This window comes from Phoca vitulina, unplaced genomic scaffold, assembly GCF_004348235.1.
Source record: "Phoca vitulina isolate PV1807 unplaced genomic scaffold, GSC_HSeal_1.0 scaffold38, whole genome shotgun sequence".
NCBI lineage: Eukaryota > Metazoa > Chordata > Mammalia > Carnivora > Phocidae > Phoca > Phoca vitulina.
The window spans coordinates 17,252,701-17,269,356 of record NW_022589741.1 but is presented as its reverse complement, the minus strand read 5'-3'; the positions used below and the strand labels follow the sequence as shown (position 1 = coordinate 17,269,356).

Sequence of the window (16,656 nt, the reverse complement as noted above, 5' to 3'; positions counted from 1 at the left end):
AAAGAAAGAAAGAAAGAAAGAAAGAAAGAAAGAAGAGAGAGGGAGGGAAGAAGGGTAGGATGGAGGGAGGGAGGAAAGGGAAAGAAAGAAAGAGAAAGAAAGAAAGAAAGTCCCTGGACATTACCATAGGAATTTAACTTGGAATTGTTTGGCTGCCGCATAACTAACAACCACCCAGACCCTCCTACTCTTCTTCACCACACCCTTCTCATTCATATTCGTCTCATCTGTTTACCTGCAACGAGACGGGTCTCGCAGGAAGAGAATACAGTCACCCTGCACTGTGTTTCTGACCTGAGGCAATCACAGTGTGGTGCACTGTGGTTGGCAAATAAATTCCAAGTGGGAAACCCGTAAGCAAAGAGAGAGAAAAAACAAAAGATGTTTCTCATTTCAAAACCATCCACTTAGCTCTGACTGTGTTAGAAGTCTTTTTATTTATGAGGATGCACTAGGTCACAGGCTAAGTGGGGGAGGCAGTGAAGTGTATCTGAGTTGCTTAGAGCAAGGTGCTAATGCGACCAAGTTCAGAGGTTTAATCTCCCGCCCGTTCACTTCACCGACCAAAAAGCCTCAGTGGCACTTTGCTGGATGTGGGATGCAGTAGAATCTCATCCAGCATCTGCACCCACTAGTGCAAAGTGTGGGTTGTGACATAGTTCAGAACAAGTTGCAAATGGCTCACCCAACACATTTGCCATGGCTAGACACCGGACAGTGAGTCAAAGCCCGAGGCGCCACCCCGTCCCTACTTCCCTCCTCCCAGGTGCTTTCACCACGGGTCCCATCCCTTTCATCCAGTATGGTAGAAACAATTCCCAGTCCATGTCTGTGCTCAAGCTCCCTCTTCTGCCCTGAGTCTTTCCATTTTTCTCCTGCACAGCATGGACCCAAACCCGCTTCCTCTCCAGGGCCCTTCCTGGTGCCCCGATTTTCATGGTGTTCCCCCGTCTGAACTCCTGGCGTGCTCATGACGCTTTCCATTTTTGCCCTTGACCTTGGCACAGTACTTTGTATGTAGTAAGCTCTTCTTTAAATGCTTAAGAAATAAATTCCAGTTGCATATGGTAGAGTAGGGGCTGGCTAGCAAGAGCAAGATAAAAACTGCTTTGGGCTTCTCTGTTTGGGGTATAAACACCTTGTCTTCCCAAACAGCACATCAGGAACAGCATCGGGGATAGTAATGGAAATGGTAACCCTAGGAGGCAGAAGAGTAACGGTGTTAGCCCTTGATTTCTTAATAATATTAGACAGAAGGAAAACATCTGGCTCTAAATAGAGAAGAACTAACTACATAATGGAAGCCATTACCTAAGTCATTTGAGTCAATAAACTAGACAGGGACACATACAGATCGTTGAGGCATCAAAATGAGAGAATCATCATCCCCTGACCCTATCCTTTTTTTCTCTTCTCCACAATCCAGTGAGTCCCACAGATCTCGTTCGTTCTCCCTCTAAAATGTTCCCCACATTTATCCCCACCTTTGGATCACCCTCAAGCCCCAGGCATATCTTTGGTGGGACAAACCTGGAAAATTCTCTTGACCTGAAACTCCTGGAAATTTTTTTTTCTGAATCATGGTCTTCCTTTGTTTTAGCAACACCGCCCAGAACACTCTCTTCTTAGGTCTCCTTTAACATCACCATAGTGCCTTCAAGCAACATGGTGAGAGAGAGGGACGCTGGATTAGGCATCCAGCTTTATATTAGCTTTTCATTCCACCTCATCTGCTAATTAATTAATGGTGTGACTTTCATGAAGACATTTTCTCTCTCTCACTGGGTCTCAGTTTCCTTTCCTACTGTCAATTTGGGAGAAGAAAAAAAAAAAAGCCTCCGGAGAAGCCTCCAGGAATAAAGAAATTTCGAGCTGGTCTTCTTCCAGAAGGTGCTCTCTATGGAACTTGGAGCTCTAACACTCAGGCTCCAGAGCTCCATCCTCTCTTCCCTGCTCGCTTGATTTCCCACTCCTCCCCCGCTCCGCACATACCAGTACCAAGCCTGACCAGAGCCTCAACATTTGATTAGAATTTATTTCCATTATTACCTCTGTGTTAAGACTTCCTACCAGAAAGAGGAAGGGTGAATATAAAAGACCTATTTCCTTTCCATTGTGTTCTCCCCCCTCCCCTTTATAGTGAAAATGGCCTATTTGGAGAAGCCAAAATGCTTTGGAATTGAATTCACCGAAGTAATATACACAAGGTTTTAATTTACAGTTTTGGGTCTCCAGGCCCCTGCATATGAGTTCTATAAATGAGACGTGTTGCCACAGTAAAGTCCCATTGGGAGAGGCTGGGCTTAGACTGAGAACAGCTGTAGAGCTATAATCCAACAACGTCAGCTTCTGAATCAGATATGAATTATTGGTTCAGTCACAAAGCTATGGCTATGTTTTCCCCCACAGGCACTCACATATGGCCTTTGGCAGAAATGAAAATATCTTTTCCCTCCTTCCCTGGGTCTGGTTAATAATGAACCTTTATTCTGAATACTTTCTTATGTCTTAACTTCCTTTCTCTTTGTTCTCGTTCTGATTTCCTCATCAAGGCCTCGAACAGCCCCCTGTGCAAGGTGAGTCGAACAGCTCTCGTGAACTATTTCGAGCTAACCACGGCCAAGACATCCAAGAGAGTGGTTCTCGGCCTTGACTGTACCCTGGGAACATGGGAGGATGGTTCCAAAATTCCAGGGCCCACACCGCGCCCCAGGCCAACTAAATTACAAACTCTGGGAGTGGGACCAAGGCGTCAGTAATTTTTAAGCACTGAAGTGATTCCAGTATGTAGTCAACATTGAAACCACTGCATTACAGCCTGTTCTGTCTAAGACATGAACAGCCTTTCTCTTGATCCTCTAACAACGTGTAGGAAATCCGGGTACAAAAGACTTCTTACTTGAAGCCGCCATTTATCTTCAGATACTAAAACCAAGACCTGTCCTCTAAACCAAGGTGTGTCACCAAAACTTCAAAAAATGAGAGTAATATGAAACTAATGAATTGTCGAACACTACAACAAAAACTTATGATGTACTATATGCTGGCTAATTGAACATAATAAATAAAATAAAATAAAATAAAATAAAATAAAATAAAATAAAACAAAATAAAATAAATTTACTCAACAACCATACCTTCTGGAGTGTCAGCTTTCGGAGCCTCGAAGCGTTGGGGTATGAAGGCTGGAGGCTAGCAGGGAATAATGAAAAAGGTGCAAGAGCTGAATTGCAGGAAGGCTGGGGATGCAGAAGTATGTTTCTAACACTACTCTTCCTGGGGAACAGTCCATTCAAAGTCGGGGGTTTCATTTCTTCATTTGCAAACTGAATTTGGAGGTGGGTGAAATACAGCTTTTAAATGGTTTCCTCCACCATTCCCCGAAGGTCATCAGATTGATCAAAAATGTTATCCTTTGTTAAACACTGCCCATTTAGGTACCACCATATGCCCTAAGTAATAAAAATAATAATGATACATAAATAAATTCTGCCCTTTCCAGAATTGCCAAATATTTGGAGAGAAAACTAGAGGGAATTTGGGGGGAATCATCCAGGTGCAGGATCTTCACCTTGACATTGGACAATAGAATAACAGAACCACCAATCTTGTCATTTGAGCCATTCCAAGATCAGAAATCTTTCCGCCCTGGTAGGAAACCCAAATCCCCCGAGGCTCTTCTTCCTCCTCTGTGAAAGACTGAGCTCACCTACTGGTTTCTACATGACTACCTTTCAGCTACTGTTAGTTCTGAATCCTTCAAATTACCTTGGGCATGACCCACTCGTAAGCAGTTACTTCTGCCTTTTTCTGAATAATAAATAGATTGTGTTAAAAGGGGAGATATCATCAGGCACCTAGGTGGTTCAGTCGGTTGAGAGTCTGCCTTCAGTTCAGGTCCTGATCTCAGGGTCCTGGGATGGAACCCCGTGTCGGACTCCCTGTTCAGTGGGGAGTCTGCTTCTCCCTCTGCCTCTCCCCCCACTCGTGCTCTCTCTCTCTAATAAATAAATAAAATCTTTTTTAAAAAGGGGGAGGTGAGATTTCATGCTCTCCTGCCTGACTCACTGGGATAATTCATGCTGGATTCCTCTCTCTACCTTGACCTTCACATACAATTGTTTCTCTTAATTCTACTTTTTAATAATACCTTAAATCTCTTAAACTCACTCCTCCCTTTCCATGCCCTTGCCACTGACCCAGTTCAGGTCCTCCACTCTTGGGGAAAGCTGTGCTTCAAGAGATGTCTGTGGACCAGCAAGTAAGAGAGGGGGTACCCATTTAACCAGCCAATCAATCAATGCAGAGGAAATGGGTTTTGAGAGAAGTACAACACTGATCTCTACATCATAGTCCAGACCTTTGTCATTTCTTCCCTGGACTATTGCAGCCACCTCTTAATTGGGCCCTTGTCCCCTCCCACCCCAGTCCTTCTTGAATAAATGATATGTAGGAAGCACCATGCTTGGTGCTAGGACGACAGAGATAGATCATCCTCGTTCTGCTTTCAAGGAGCTCTCAATCTAGCAGACGAAATTCATGTGAGAAAATCATTACCACACTAGGGTGCCTGGGCGTCTCAGTTGGTTAAGTCGGACTCTCGATTTCAGCTCAGGTCATGATCTCATGGGTCGTGAGATTGAGCCGTGTGTCAGGCTCTGTGCTCAGCGGGGAGTCTGCTTGAGGATTCTGTCCCCCTGCCCCTCCCTACCCCCTCTCAAAATAAATAAATCTTTAAAAGAAAAAGAAAATCATTGCCATAATTTGGGAAATTTTTAGCTATTGTATCAGAGAGGAAAATATAGCAACTTCGGGCTAGAAAAATCAATGAAGGTTTGGAACAGAGGTGAATCTGAGCTGGAAGACGTTCCCAAAAGAGAGCCCAGCCTGTGCAAAGACCTGAAGGTAGGAAAGATTATGATTCATTATTGAAATCACAAGTAGCTAGGTACAGTGGGCATGCAGATAAAAGCATGTCAGGAAAGGGGGCTGAAGGGGGGGGCAGGGGCCAAATCATGGACACCTGCAGTTCCACACCGCAATGATGAATTCGGGTTTTGTCCCAGCGTCTTTGAGGTGTCATTGGAGGATTTTAAGCAGGGGAGTCACAATATCATACTCTAGTTTTAGAATGCTCTCTTTGATAGCAGGCTGGAGGATGCCTTAAAAGAGACAAAGCTTGTAGGCAGGTGAAGCTGATAGAGAATGTTGCAAAAGTCCAGGTGAGAATATGAGGTGGTAACAGTGGGCCTGGAGCGGAAGGGAACCTTTGTTTTTATTATGGCATCACTGACATATAACATTATATTTATTTCAGGTGTGCAACATAACGATCCGGTATTTGTATATATTGCAAAATGATCACCACAATGTCTAGTTGACCTCTGTCACCATACAGAGCTACACATTTTTTTTCTTGTGATGAGAAATTTTAACATCTATTGTCTTAGAAGCTTTCAAATATGCAACACGGGGGATGCCTGGGGGGCTCAGTTGGTTAAGTGTCTGCCTTCGGCTCAGCTCATGATCTCAGGGTCCTGGGATTGAGCTCCGCATCGGACTCCCTGCTCCGCAGGGAACCTGGTTCTCCCTCTGCCTGCTGCCCTCCCCCCTCCCCCCCTGCTGGTGTTCTCTCTCTCTCTCAAATAAATAAATAAAATCTTAAAAAAAATATGCAACACAGTATCTTTAACTACAGTCATCATGCTGTACATTATGTCCCCAGGATATATATATTTTATAACTGGAAGTTTATACCTTTTGACCTCATTCACTTCTTTCACCCACCCCTCCACCCTCCACCTCTTGGCAACCACCAGCCTGTTCTCTGTATCTATGAGCTTGGGTTTTGTGTGGGTTTTTTTTTTTTTTGCGGGGGGGCGTTTTGCTTTTTTAGATTTCACATATGAACTCATATGCTATTTATCTCTGTCTGACTTACTTCACTTTAGCATGATACTTTGGTGTCAAGGTCCATCCATGTCGTCATGAGCGGCAAAATCTTCCTTTTTATGGCTGAGTCCTAGTATATATATATCATATATGTCACATACACCACGTTTTCTTTATCCACTCATCCACTGATGAACACTGAGGTTGTTTCCATGTCTTGGGGATTGTAAACAATGCCGCAGTGACTGGAGGGGTGCCGATATCTTTTTGAGTTAGTGTTTTTTTGTTTTCCTCAAATAAATACCCAGAAGTAGACTTGCTGGATCATATGGTAGTTCTCATTTTAAGTTTTTGAGGAACCTCCATACTGTTTTCCAGAGTGGCTGCACCAACTTATATTCCCGCCAACAGGGCACGAGGGTTCTCTTTTCTCCGCATCCTCACCGACACTCGTTATCTCTTCTGTTGTTTGTAACGGCCATGCTGACAGGTGTGCGGGGATATGTCATTGTGGCTTTGATTTACGTTTCCCTGATGATGAGTGATGCTGAGCACCTTTTCATGTACCTCTTGGCCGTCTGCTTGTCGTCTTTGGAAAACTGTCTATTCACGTCCTCTGCCCATTTTTAAATCAGATTGTTTGGTATTTTGCTATTGGGTTGTATGAGTTCTTTATATATTTTGGTTATTAACCCCTTATCAGATATATGATTTACAAATATTTTCTCCCATTCAGTAGATTGCCTTTTCATTTTGGTGATGTTCTCTTTTGCTGTGCAGAAGGTTTTTAGTTTGATGTAGTCCAGCTTCTTTATTTATGCTTTTGGTGCCTTTGCTTTTAGTGTCAAGCCCAAAAAATCATCACCAAGATGGATGTCAAGGAGCTTACCCACCTATGTTTTCTTCTAGGAGTTTTGTGGTTTCAGGTCTTACACTGAAGTCTTTAATCCATTTTTGAGTTAATTTTTGTGTAGGGTGTAAGACGAGTGGTCCAGTTTCATTCCTTTACACGTGGCTGTCCAGTTTTTCCAACACCATTTACTGAAAAGAGGAAGTAACTTTAACTTACATGGATACTTAGCCTGATTTCCTCCTGGACGTATGATCTTGTTTTTTTGTTTGGTTGGTTGGTTTGGTTTTTACTTTTTAAACATGAATTAAGTATTCCTGTGCTTTCACTTACATTAGTTAAGACTCAAAATACCCCCTGAAAAATACATATCCATATCTCAGTTCTACCAGTGAGGAAACTAGCTCAGAGAAGTCAAGTAACTTACCTAAAGCCACACAGCTAAAGGCAACAGCTAGCCTGGTACTCAGATTTTCTGACTCTAAGTCAAATGCTCTTTCTATTGCACCTCCACTAAGTAGCCCCAGACTAATTCTTGTTTTATTTCTTTTCTAGGCCAGACTGAAGCTTGGCAGATAGATCATTCGTCAAGGCATAACTTTGGTGGCTCTGAATGCAGCTATGGCTAAGAGCTTGGCCTTGGAGCCCAAGTGACCTGGATCTGATTCCCAGCCTTGCACAATAACTCTTAAGCCTGTCTCCCCATCTATCACAAGAGGGCAATCACTTCATCCCACAGGGTTGTTGTAAGGGTGCTATAAATGAGATCAAAGCTTCCAGTACTATGCCTGCTACATCATCTATTCTCAAGAAATGGTACCAATTTTTCCCCAGAATAGCCAAGAAAGAGTCAAGCTATAACCAGAAGACATGTCCTATATTTGACTCAGAAATATGCTAGTAGAGGTGGGACACAGACGGAAACCAGGACCAAAAAAAAAAGCACGGTTTTAATATCTCTCCTGTCACCTCTAAGACAATTCTTTCCACTTCATTTATGTCACTGAGATAACTGGTGAAAGCACCCCCTAACCCCCACCCCAAGCATGCTGAATATCACGCCCAGGAGATCCTTGCACTAAGCTACTTTACGGGGTGGTGGTGGGGGGGTCTGTTCTTTTTTTTCCCCCTCTCTCCTTTCACGCTAGAATTAAGAAACCTGTAACTTGCTGCTTATCTCATTATCTGCTGCCTTGCATTTTAATGTGTCGCCTCTAAAAAGACCTCATTGATATTCTAGTTATGTATGTGTTTGTTTGTGTCTCTTGGGAAAATTTGCTACCGATCTTCCAAGTTGAGCACCAGCAACCTCACAGCTCAAAGTTGGATCTCTCTTTTGTATAAGAAAAAAAAAAATGGAGATGGTTTGAATATTTTGCATCTACAAGAAGCTGTAAATAGAACAGCTCAAGAGTCTCAGTCCAAATCTATGCACAAAAAGGCAGGTGAAGAATTGGGTGTCTTCCCGGGATGCTGGGTTCTGTCGATGAATAATTCAAGCCTAAAGGCTCTTAAAAGGACACAGTTACCTGGTTTTCCAGATAATTAGAGACCCCCCTGACAAAAAGGTTTTAACCTAATTTAACCAGATAATTAACCAGATCATCCAGAAAAGAGCAAGCTTTTTATGCTGCTTAAATTATCCAGAGCTTCATCATTATTAGGTAACTGACAGCCTTCTCCACTTACTGCAATATGGAGTCTCCACTGTGGACGGAGCCAAATCAAGCCACGAGTTAACAGGTGACATGAATAGGATAATAAGAAATCATCTTATAAAATCTAGTTGCTCTTTTCAAGTATCGCAGATCATGGCTACCTCCATGCAAAATACACTGGGAAGCTCAGGGAATTATCTATAACAAAACAAAAAAACCCTACCATGAGGAAAAACTAAATGTGGCAGAGACCTGATTTTATTGATTTTTTGCACACATTGAATTATTTAAATAATGGCTTGCTTCATATCACTTTGCTTATGTATTGACACCAGGAGCTAGAAGTATTTCTACTCCATTTCAATGTGTAGGATGTTACTGCAGCTGATGAAATTTTCTCATTTTATTCATCAGCTCCTACTTCCCCCAAATAATCCACTGAGATCTTCAATAACTTGGCTTTTGCTAATGCTAATTAAATGGTTACTGAGAGCCAAACATACGCCAGGTCTTTTAACTTATTATTTCATTTAAACATAGAAAAGGCCTTCCGAGGTAGGGTTTTTTTTTATCCCTATTTTACTGATGAGAACGCTGAGATTTTAGATATAATAGACAGTGGCAGGCTCTGAACTCAGGTTGGATCAACTGCAGAATGGGGGCTCCCTGCCCTCTGCCAGGGGTCTACCCAGATAGAGCACCGCTATACGAACATGAATCTTTGCTAACTTTCAGCCATTGCCTTAATCATACTTTCAAAAGTATTGATCAGGACCCTAAGAATAGCTATAAAAAGGACGGAAAACAAAATTTGTTGTAGTTTTTGACTCTTCCGCGTCAAATGCAGGTGGGATAGCTTATTGATTAAAACCACGGTTGCCGGGGTCCACCTGGATTGAATTCTAGACGGCTGCTGATTAGCCATGTGGCCTGAAATGAATTACTCTCTCTCATTTCAGCGTTCTCCTTTCTAAAATGGAAGGTCCTTATACAAGAGTTGAGGAATGCACAATCCCTGGTACACAGTAAGTGCTTAATAATTGTTACCATGAAACATGGAGTAGAGCCATCATTCCTAGGAATGTAAGGAATGACACAAACAATCTTTTAGCCATAACCAACGATCTGGATAATTTAACTAGTGACAACATCGATACAGGTGGGCACTGTTCAAAGACTTGTTTAAAACTTGCAAGAACCCGCTGAGGTTTGCAACTATCATGATGCCATTTTACAGATGAGGCAGTTACTTCAACCCAAAAAAACGGAGAGGTGAAAAACCAGGTCCAAGTTCGCACAGGTAGTTTGTAACCGAGCTGGGATTCAAACCTGGGGATTCCAGCTCCAGAGTCCATACCCTCATAAGCTTCCTCTGCCTTTCAAGGTAATGATATTCATGGAAATTCTGTCATTTCTTAGGTTTAACAATTTTATTTTTGCTCCCTGGAACCAGTTGAATCGATAACAAGAGACAAAAAATATTTCCACATAACCACATATTCTAGCCTTCCGTGTGGTTGCCACAGGATATTAACAAGGGAACCCACTTTGCCTTGACAAGAAGTGGTGGAAGAGAGCCAGATGTCCCATTAAAAGTCCTTTCTAACCTAAATGAGTTTGTGACGATGTGTGTTTATATGTGTGAGGATAAAACATACTGTGAGCATCGCTTCTCCTAGTGGATAAGCTGTTATCTGAGAATGAGGCACTTCAGGAGGCTAATTGACCACTGGAGGCTGTCTACACAGGCAGAGGAGAGGGGAGATCTGGAGCCCTCCCCAGCCCGCTCCACCCACCCACCCACACTCAAGAAAAACCCTGCTGAATGATCCAGGCCCGCCAATTTCATCTGACGGTGAATCAACATAAACTTCTTTTTGCCTCTGTAGACAAAATATTTGTATGTTTTCGGGAGCCTGGGCTTTCAGATGCCCAGCTAAGCCTCAGCCACCCTCCTCTGTAAAATGGTCCTTGTGGTCCTTCTGAGCTCTGCAAGTTCAGCTCGGACTTAGCCACTGTGCCCCCGCCCGATTTCCAGAGCCTTCCTGTGCCAGCCGCGGCCATCTTGTCATGTAATAGCGAGCATTGGAAAGGAGAAATAAAATAAAATAAAGGTGAAAGAGAATCCTGCTAAAAGTCACCGCCATAGTTTGTATTGAGATGTTATTTTTGTGATGGTTATTTATTATTGTTGGCCTTTTGGGATTAATTATGGCACCGTTTTTATAAGTGGCAGGAGCAATCTGTCACCCAGGATTACACAGAAGGCCACCCAGGCTCCGTATTTCCTGTTATCCTGCTGTAAATCAGTGTAACTTGCAGGAGAGCAGGCCACAAGGCCCCAATGGCCGGGCTGTCCTCTGTCCCGATCAATGCAGTGCCCACCACTCCCCTCTTCTCACTCCCCAAAGGGTCCTGAAAGAGAGTTTGTCCAGGAACGCTGCAGCCCCGCAGCGTGCTGACTTTATAAAGAGGCGAGGTGAAGTAACACTTTTCTTTTTAATACCCCGTGGTGCCAAACCGAAATTGCAGCCTGCTTCTATTTTCAGAGGCCTCCTTGGTAAGAGAATGTTTTTATCTGGAGATACAATGACCGTGGCCCATGCTCTGCAGTTCCCATGAAGACCTTGCCAAAGCCCATGAATGCTCGCTTTATGAATCTGTCCTGCAGGTGTTCGGGGGGGTATGTAATCACTAATGAATAGTCGAGAAACACAGAAACTCTCTGCAGCCTCTGGCACTGGGAGCTGCTGGGCTTTATAATTCTGTGAGAAAGCACACATGCATCGAAAGCATTCCCTAGGCTCCAGCATTGCCTGAGGCCAAATATTCGTCACAGTCCATCCCTGGGCTGGTGGTATGTTCCAGAAAAAAAGGGATTTGTAGTTGTCCTGTGGACGAAGAAGTCTATGGCCCTTACATGATTTTCCTGCTCCGACTCACTACAGGCATGGCTGGGGCCAAGGGACCGTCTTTGGTGCACGCCATTGACATCGCCCGGCAGGCCAGACGGCCCGGATGTGTAGGAAGACCTTAGGGATCCAGGCCCGAGTGGACTGGCCGCCCCACGAAAGGCATTTGAAGGTCAAGACCAAATGACCTCAGATGATTTGCACGGCTGGGGCGCCTGGGTGGCTCAGTCAGTTAAGAGTCTGCTTTCAGCTCAGGTCACGATCCCAGGGTCCTGGGATCGAGCCCCGTGTCAGGCTCCCTGCTCAGCGGGAAGCCTGTCTCTCCCTCTCCTCCCTGCTCACTATCTCTGTCTCTGTCTCTGTCTCTCAAATAAATAAATAAATAAAATCTTTAAAAAAAAATTTTTGAGATAATCTGCAGGGATTCTCAAGCAGGGGAAGGGACTAGAACTGTGGGGAGTCCAGAATAGAGTATTTTCTCAAGCAGGCTGGATAAGGGAGAAGGGGACCGGGAAAGAAAGTGTCCTGGTCTTAGGAGCCCACAGAGCCAGAGGCCTTAAATCGAAATAGAATCCGTTGTACCCTCTCTACCCAAGAAAAGCCACCTGAGAATCAGGGACTGTGGGAAGAGGCTCCCTATTCGCTAATCTACCTTATCCTTCCCAGCGCAGTCCAGGGAGGGCGAAGATGTGGAAGGCTACATTTGTCATTTTTCTCACTTTCCCCGCCTGCCCTTCTCGCTGCCACGGGCTCTCTCAGAGCTGACAGCTGGGACAAGTCTATGACAGGAACCCGATCAGCTCTCCAGCCTTCTTGAAGGTTGCTAAAGATCCGGGAGCTTTGCTGAGAGACTTCCAACTTCTCTGGCACTTCAGTGGGGTAGTGAGTTCTTTTTACCAGTACAGGCTCCGGGCACCGGAGAAAGACAGAGGCCCAGTATGGGAAAAACAGGATATTGAGCAGTCACAAGTAGCAGCTCCCGGCAGCCTATGCGGCCAGGAGTGGCCCAAAGTGCTGGCATCCAGAGCCTCCAAAGGCTCTGGTGAAAGAAAAGGGGGCTGGCCAGCACCATGGGGCCTTGGCCCTGGGAGGGAGGCTTCTAGTCACATGGCACCCGAGTCACTGAGCGCACTCTCTCTTCTCCAGAGCTAATGAGACGGGCCCCAGAGCAGAGCTAGAACTGGGGATCAGAAGCTGGGCTGTCAAGAGTACCCATAAACATGAAAAAAGTTAACTCCGGGCGTGCCTGGGTGGCTCAGTCATTAAGCGTCTGCCTTCAGCTCAGGTCATGATCCCAGAGTCCTGGGATCGAGCCCCGCATCAGGCTCTCTGCTCAGCAGGAAGCCTGCTTCTCCCTCTCCCACTCCCCCTGCTTGTGTTCCCTCTCTCGCTGTCTCTCTCTCTGTCAAAAAATAAATAAAATCTTTAAAAAAAAAAAAAAAGAAAAGAGAAAGGTTAACTCTGGTACATTAGGGGTTGAAAGAATTTTGGGATAGGGGAGCTACAAAGAGAGTGGAATTTCCCACAAAAACCCACCTTCCCTGGGTTTTCATAGCTCTAATTCATGTTCCTCGGGCATTTCCCTCCACCTGCTTCCATCCTTCACCTGCGATGCCAGCCTACCACTTAGAATTAAGTAGAAGGGGAGGTCTTTGAATTAGTGATTGTTCAGAAACACAAACGAAGACATTCTATGTCCAAAAATATTTCCCAACTTGGCTCTCACACCATAAATTCCACAACTAGAGATGTATTCCTTTGGTTTAAACCAAATCTGAGCTACCACTAACATTAATTTATTCGGAAAATGTCTCTTAAACACATTCTTCATGCCGTGTACTATGCTGGGCATTTGATAAATGGGGCAAATAACCTAGACAAGATTTTAGCTCTCATGGCACTTTAATTAATCTGTATCAGGCATTTGAGAGCGAGTTTATCAGATTATTTCCTGAAAGCATATTTCAATAGTAGAAGGGGACGATAGGGAGCCCATCTAAAGGAGAGCAGGGTGGTGATAGGTTGTCCCTGAATGGAAAGACAAAAGTATGAAAAAGGGGTAAAGTAAGGGGCATTGAAGATAAACTTCACTTCATTCATTCATTCATTGCACAAATATGTTTCAAGCATCGAGCCAGACACTGGGGATGTATCAGTGAACAAGGCAGACACAAGTCCTGTCCTCAGGGAGCTTCTATTTAGTGTAAGAGACACATAGGCACCTAGACAACTAGAGTTAAACATGGCCAGTGCTAGTCAAGGGGGGCACAGAGCACTGGAGGGACACACATTAGGGGCATGTAAAGCAGGCTATAGGAAGGGGATGATCAGGGAAAGCTTCTTGGAAGGAGTGACATCACAGGAGTTGGGGCTGGGGGTTCAGTATTCTTGAGAGAGGGAACAGTATATGCAAAGTCTTTAAGACAAGAGTACCGTTGTGCCCCCCAGCTCCGGGTAGCATCAAGGTACAGTGGCAGTGAGAATACACATCCTGGGTGAGTCTAAGCTGGGGGCTGGCTAACTTTTCCTGCAAAGGGTCAGAGAGTAAATATTGTAGGTTCCGTGTCCCCTGTGGTCTGTTGCAACCCCTCGGCCCTGCCACTGTAACAAGAACTAGCCATGACAATATGTAAACAGAGGGACACAGCTGTGTTTTGATAATACTTTATTTACAAAAAACAGCAGTAGGCTGGATTTGGCCCATGAGCCATTCTTTTTCAACCACTGGTCTAACCGGGACTTGGAGCCAAGCAGAGGAGACTAAGGCAACTTCATCTGCTGGGGTGGGCCTCCCTAGAGAGAGGTAAAATTTATGGTGAAAAAATACAAGGTAGGGGGGGAGATTTGAACTCAGGTCTTGGTCAGGGTCCAAACTCTAGGGCACAGTCTTGCTCTTCTGTAAAATGAAAGAGTAGCATCAGTTTCTAGAGCCTCTTCTCTGAGACTCTAGAGCAGAGGTACATACCTAATTTGGGGTACAGAGATGCCCCCAGGAGTCTAAGGATAATATTGAGCCATCTGTGAACTTAGATGGAAAAACACTACATTTCTAGTTTCATTAATTTCCAACTGAAATGTGGTGTTTATTTCAATCACAAGCGCCGGCAACAAACCACAGTCATATCAATAGTACCTATGACTTTGTCTCCATTATAAATCACAGATATTTTCATAGCATGTTACAGTTGGAGCATATATGTTGAAATATCATCTATATTTATCACTTCTTTGAATTTATGGTAGCTATTAGCTCTGCAACTAGACTTTGTTATTTAATATGTTAATAGAGACACATATATATCTATGTCATAAATTGGGGGTTTGGGGATATTTGATAACTATATTTCAATATAATTAGATTTCTTTGTAATCCTATGTAATTTATTTTGCCTGTTAAAAAACAGTATTCTGAGAAGGAGTCCATCCCCTCTCCCAAAATGATTACAACTCCTGGTCTAGAGCAATAAGTTATTCATTTATATCTATCATACTGGCAAAGTATTTCTTTAAAAAAAAAAAAAAAACCCTTCTGGGGGAAGATGTGGCAAAATAATACTTCCTTACATAGCTGATGAAAATACGAATCGCTACAGTCTTTTTAGAAAGTAATGTGACAATGTTTATTAAAATTTAAAAATGCATATATACTCTCTAATCTCACTCCTGGGAACTTAGCTAATATAAATAAAAACACCCACACAAAAGAAAGAAGGCATATGCACAAGCATTGTTCAAAAAGATCAATAACAAACAAACAAACTTGGAAGCAAAGTGAATGCCTATTGTTAAGGAAAAGGTTGGGAACTGATGCTAGAGTCACACGATGGAGTATTATACAGTCATTAAAAAGAATGACTTAGAGCTCTATGCCCTGGTGCAATTTCCACGCAGTATCATTGAATAAGGAAAAGAGTATGATTTTATTCCGTTTAACTAAAATACACCTTGACAAAAGGAATGCTGTATGTATATGATGTGTGTCTGTGATTACAGGAGCATGGAGAGAAGTGAGGAAAGATATATTTGGGTATTAGTACGTGTTACGTGAGAAAAGGTGATGCTAATGGCGAGAGTGGCTGGAGAAGGAAGGGGCCAAGCAAAAAACAGAAAAGAAAGATCACACTAACGACGAAAACAGAGAGTATATATAATATGATTGCATTTTTGTGTGTATATAAAATTATGTTTGCATGGTTAAAAGAGAATTAATTCTCTCCAGCCCCTCAGAAAAAAAATCTATGATATCGGGTAAATGTAGCCTGAGTTCACCTTCTCTAGTTTACTGTCAATACATCAAGGATCTTTTGAATCCCGCTTTGCTCCGAACGGATGACTGGCATCGTCTGGCAGCTTTCTTGGGAATTGCGAAGATAAATCCCAACACCCAAAATGGTTTTATTTTACCCATGAATATAGCTATTTTGACACAAACAATTCATTCATTCATTTATTTGCAGAGAACCAGGAGTACCAGGGACTACGCTGAGCTCTGAGGATAAAAAGGAGCCAAAGGACAGGAAGGGAGGAGTATTTTATATTCTTCTCTGTTTCTGACTTGTTTCTTTATCGTCGTTAATTAATATCAAACATGGATTTTTTTTTCTCATTTCCTCTACTTACTCTTTTGCTGGCTCACCAAATTCTCACAAAGATAAGATCGATGCCCAGTACATCACAGAGAGTCAATAGAGGCTGGCTGAGCAATGCACGCAAGTCCACTTGTCACACCTTTCAAGGTCAGGAGGGAGTAGCGTGGCTCCGGCCAGTCGCGATCCTGCTCAATGACCTAGAAGCTCAGGAATCCGATCAGGCCACTTTGCAGAGGCCACCCTCCACCAACGGCCCATCAGTTTCTGTTCCGACGGCCAAGAACGAGAACAAAAGAAGTGAATGCCAGCAACCCTCAGTCTCCTTACCCGGTTCGATGACCTTTTTGTTTTTACTTCCCCAGTTCTATTCTGGGAACTGTTAACCCAAAGATAGTCTGATTCTCTCCCACTGCTGTGCTTAACTCTTAGGAGGGGGAAAGGCTCTCAGTGTTCTCTCTGCACAGAGCGGAGGATGAGAAATAATCCTAGACACGCTGGCTTCTCTATTATAGGTGGCAACCACTACCACCTGATAAAAATTATAATTCCTTACAGCCAGCGCCACACATTTCAAAGCGTTCCCTACCCCGTATAAAATTTCATGGGGTCCAGGAAACGCAGGCAGTATTTTTAGCATGAAGCCAAGAAGCTGAAGCTAGGTGTAGGCACGCAACTTGCTGGAGATGAGAAACTAGTCAGGCGGGAACTCCAAGCCATCCGCATTTCGGAGAAAATAAATTGGTGCAGGTCAGCAC

At 43.7% G+C, this 16,656-nt stretch overlaps 1 long non-coding RNA gene across 1 annotated transcript in view; it reads right to left on the bottom strand.

Moving 5' to 3' along the window:
- LOC116647031 overlaps positions 1-16,335 on the bottom strand; it is an 18,327-nt gene extending 1,992 nt beyond the window's left edge. The window contains exons 1-2 of the long non-coding RNA XR_004302260.1: positions 15,933-16,335; positions 3,138-3,192 (exon numbers count right to left, since the gene is read on the bottom strand). This is a non-coding gene — a long non-coding RNA (uncharacterized LOC116647031). The remainder of the gene's footprint in view (positions 1-3,137; positions 3,193-15,932) is intronic.
- Between the last annotated feature and the right edge of the window lie 321 nt (positions 16,336-16,656).